Source organism: Brassica rapa, unplaced genomic scaffold (assembly GCF_000309985.2).
Source record: "Brassica rapa cultivar Chiifu-401-42 unplaced genomic scaffold, CAAS_Brap_v3.01 Scaffold0318, whole genome shotgun sequence".
NCBI classification, from domain to species: domain Eukaryota; kingdom Viridiplantae; phylum Streptophyta; class Magnoliopsida; order Brassicales; family Brassicaceae; genus Brassica; species Brassica rapa.
In genome coordinates, this window is record NW_022610261.1 from 160,001 (window position 1) to 165,000 (window position 5,000).

A 5,000-nucleotide genomic window follows, 5' to 3' on the forward strand; every position below is an offset into this window, starting at 1 on the left:
TCTCCGGCAAGGAGAACGGTTTAGAAGAGAGGAGGCCGTGTGGTTATGGATACCCAAGGCATAGAGCAAGGTCTGGAGAAGGACTCCAACCCCGTGGTTCAGTCATATAGGGTCAGTGGGGTAACCACCCACTCATCGGCTAAGACCATCAGACAGTCCGAACCGGTCTAGCCATGGGCGTTTGGATTGTATCCTATTCTTCTTATTCTTTTCATCTAGTTCTTCTTCTACTCCTTCTGTACATTGGCGTGGCCTTGTTGATGTATTGGGATTGGTTATAACCGTGGTTCTGGTTGAGTAATGCGGTCGCGGTCCATAACCGTCGAGTTAGGCGCGCGCATGGTCTAAACCGGCCTCAGGTGATCCGATTGGATAGGGGCGGTTCTGTTCTGTTCTGAACGGTTGCAACCCTTCCCTGAACAGTCACAATGGTTCATGACTTGTGTAGGTTAAGGCGTGGTCCTTTGGCCATAGGCCGGACACACGCACGGACCAGACAGTCCATACGGACGGTTAGGTCGAACGGTTGGAACATCTGAATGGGTGCGAGTTGCCAAGGGTCATGACTTGCCAAGAGGCACGTGTGTCCAAAGGGTACTAGTTCCCAAAGGGTGTGAGTTCCAAACGGTGCCATTGGTTCAAGGCTTAGGCCGAACCAAGTGGACAGTCCACGGCTGCATAGTCGAACGGACGGACGGTTAGTTTAACCGGAGTGTTGTGTTGCAAGGTCTGATTGGTTGCAAGGCAATCCGGTTTGGTCTTGGGCCTTACTCTGTGGTATGGATCCAGGCTTTGGGTCGGATCAGGTAAGAAGGTCCGTGAGCCTTTAGGCCGGACTTATAACTGGCCGATCGCACCTAGATCTTAATCAGACGGTTAGACGGGACTATGGACAATCCGGCTAAGGTTGGATGGTTCTAGCCGCAAAGGCTAAGTAGGATATCTTACAATCAACCTCGGGTTGGTGAGTAGGATAGGCGCCATATGCCTTATGTAGGGCGTAGACCCACATGATGGCAATGGAAGGCCGGTCATATCAGTGCATGCTAAGTGGACGATGGCTTATCAAGTCTAGTGGTCGGATCATGTTTCATGACGATGGTTCGATGGCCGAACACTAGTATGGATAATCATGTTGCTGGAGTAAGAGTATTGGTGTGATGCTTCTAGATATCAACCTTGGTATTGATAACTTCGAGATTGGCTAAGAGTCATGACGAAGAGTATGGCTAGTACTATGTGTTGTAGACCATAAGTATTGAGCTTAGGTGTGATTGTTCAAGGAAGGCCGTGTAAGATCTGATCATGGTTGAGTATGGACGACCTGACCTCTGAATGATGGCTCAAGGTGTCGGTCCTAACCTGATTAATGAATGCATCGGTTGGTATGAACAAATCATATCTGTTGTCTGGGTTAAGTCCCAAGGCCGGTCAGGCCAGATGATGACTCATCAGTTCCAAGTCATGTGAGGATGGTTGGTTGATTGACTTAGGATCTCATGAGCTTTGTCAGTCCAGAAGATGGACTTGGTACGATTGCCTATAAGGCAAAAAGGATTTTGGATTGTGCTTGAGCCGAGATAGGCCAAATACATACCCTTATCCTTTCAAAGACTTCTCAAAGGTTACTTATGTCGGTGGGGATGGTTGGTTGAATGACTAAGTACCAAGGGGAGCTGTTTGATGCAGTAGTCAAGATAAGGACCTTAAGTAAGATCATTGAGTGATCGTGGTCCAGCTGTTAAGCAAGAGCGATTCGAGTCAATGGAAGACCGATGAGCTAATAAGCTCCATAGATGTGGCAAACGTATGATCTAGCATTTACTTATGTAGATCTAGATAGAATGGTTTAGGGGAATGGAACCTCAGAATTGTATGGCTTGGTTTGGGTTTAGGATTGACCTTTAAGCTAATTGGTAGTTGAGTAAACTGACCAAGGCTAAGGTGATTCGACCAGACAAGTGTTTTGACTGGTTTTAGACCAATGGTTAACTACAGAATAATCCACTGCGTATCTGTTGATAGGATCTAGGCTATTAATGACTAGGGAAGTCTTTAGCTAAGATCTAAGTTAGCCCTCGCCTTTAGGCAATATTATAAATAAAGGGCGAAAATTAAGAGGTTCGGCCAGGAAGTGGACCGACCGACGTGAGGCATCGACGTTGGCCTAGGCGGCCGGGATCGGGTCTTACAAGTTGGTATCAGAGCATGCTTGATCCTGTTTAGGACAACGCTCTATGATGTTGGTTTCCAAACCGAAATTATTTCCAAAACTATGATGACTATGAAACCTTAGTTGGGGTGAGCCAAGAAAGAGTTGAGGTAATCTAGGGTATCATGCTTGTGAATGTGGGAATTCTAAGATGAACCGGCTAAGCCAAGATACATTTTCCAAGGGCAAGATCCTAAAAACAGAAAGGTTGGTCGATCTAGTTATTAAGAAGTAATAGACGGGTTGGAAGGGATGGAAGCAATGCAAAACTTGTTTATGGATTACCTGGACAAGGGAAGTAACATGGACCAGAGAGTGGCTTAGGTTGAAATAAACGTGCAGCACTCTACAGAAGTTAAGTGTTATCCCTTGATGGCCGTTCATAATATGTAAAGCATATGCAATGTTAAATCTGACTCAAAGGAGACACTACATGACCAGTACACGAGTGGACTTGTGATCAGATGGATCAGCTAGGACTCGGTATACGTCAAGGTAGGTTTCCTTAGATCTAGTGGGATGGAATGAATCAATTCCAATCTGAATCCGTCCAAAGAAAGAATTGAGGAAACTCAGGGTGTTCGTTCCAATCATTGGAAGAACATGATGTTAAGTATCTTAGTATGATGGGGATTGAGGTATATTATAATTTCTGTTGTGAATGGTGTCAGCATTCGCAATAGGAAGACGCTTTGGAGAATGGTGTGAGACATTTTCCAAATGTGTGATTAAACCGAAATTCTACTCATCTAAGTATCCACTAGAAGTGGAACGGGTGGCATTGTTGGAGTCTAACTTGGCTGAAGAAGCTAAGCTTAAGGCTAAGCCACAGTCTGGCCCATCGGGCAAGACTAATGATAAAAAGAGAAAATGGGACCAGGTGGACGGAGGTGAGACCTCTGGTTGCCAACCTGAGTGTTCTAAATGTGGACGGAACCATACCGGAGAGTGCTGGAAGGCCAAGGGGGCTTGTGTTCGTTGTGGCAGCATGGACCATGGGGTTCAAAACTGTCCTCGACTGAACCTGTCTGGTAGAAGCGGCCAGATGACTTGTTTCCATTGTGGCCAGCAAGGACATTTCCAATCGGAGTGTCCCAAGCTGCAAGGAAGTCAGGGGAAGGGCCGTGGAGACACAGGCAAGGCATCCCAAGGCAAACCAACCACAACACCAAAGGTGTATGAACTGTCACGAGACGACGGGGCTTCCGAATCTTTTGATTTGATCTCTGGCAATCTCTAAATTTATCTTTTTACATTCAAGTAGTAATGCTTTGTCTGGAACCTAGAATAGTCTAGGGGATTCTGATGGGGGTCTCTGATAGTAACCCTCATGATTGGTGGTGTAAAAACCCACGTACTTTCCGACGCAGGGCTACACATAGGTTTTGTGAGTCCGGGACTGGTCGGAAAGGGTCTGTTCTGTCTGTACGCTGGTGATAATTTTGGGATAGTGAGGGCAGCCAGTGGGCAAGCCAGGAACTCACTAGGTCTCATGTCGAATATCCCAGTGCAGATCCAGGGAAAGGTCTTCCCTGTGAATCTTGTATGTGTCCACCTAAAGAATCACGAGATGATCCTAGGTATGGACTGGTTGGGAAAGTATCGGGCCACTCTCGATTGCCATAGAGGTCGTGTGCAATTGGAGACTGGGCTTCATCCGATCCAGTACCAATGTCTGTGTCCGGCTCAAGAGAAAGTAGTGGTTTCAGCAGTTCGAGCGATTCAGATGTTGGAACAGGGTTGTCAGTCCTTTTTGGCTACAATTACAACTATAGAGCCGGGCAGTTCTGTCTGTCTGAAAGACCTTTCAGAGGATTCGTTGGTGTCGAAGTTCCCAGATGTGTTCCAGGTACCTCAGGGTGTCCCCCCTGATAGGTCGGATCCATTTACGATTGAACTAGAGCCAGGGACAGCTCCGCTGTCCTAGAGTCCGTTTCTGTCGGCTCCGGCCGAGATGGCAGGGCCGAAATTGACCATGTCCGAGAGAGGACCATGGTCGCAGTACAACCAAGTCGGAGTTTGACCTAAGGTTAAGAATGATCAAGTCCAGTAAAGGACGAGGATCAGGCCACGACCTATTCGGAGATGGACCTATGGTCGGGGTGAAACGGTCGAGTCCCTGAGTGGACCAGGACCAGAGTACGACCGAGTCCAAGGAAGGACCAGGATCGAATTATTACAAAGTCCACTGAAGGACAGAAGTCAAGTCTGAGGCGTTTTTAGTCTGGAGGGACTAAGATCGCAATGTGGCCAAGCCTGAAAAGGTTGTGGCCGATTAAGGGGATGATCCATTACGTTGTGGCTAAGGTCATGAATCTTATTGTCCATGAAGGACAAAAGAACCATAACAATCTGTTAGGACTTGTTGTAGGACGAGCAGCCTAAAGATTGGAACAAGTTCGTGAGGACTTGACTGGTACATCGAAGTGGTCATTTGGTGGTTTTGAATCAAGCTTGTTCTATTATCTGATCAAGACTAGAATAAGTTCAGTTGGAATATTTTGTCTTGGGACAAGGTATAATCATTACCGGATTCGAGGACGAATCCATTAAAAGTGGGGGAGACTTGTCACGCCCCCAATCCTGGAAAGGATTGTCGGGACGGCCATGGTTCGAGGAAACGTACCAGCCAGTCTTAGGACATCAAGGCAAGCGTTCCATGGTCAAGAAAAAGGTTTAGGACATAAGAAAACTTAGACTTAACCTTATAAGAGCAAAGAGACGGCTAAGACGAGTAAGACGGTAGCTGGACGAGATAGAGAAGTAGCTCGACCAGCTTAACGAAGCT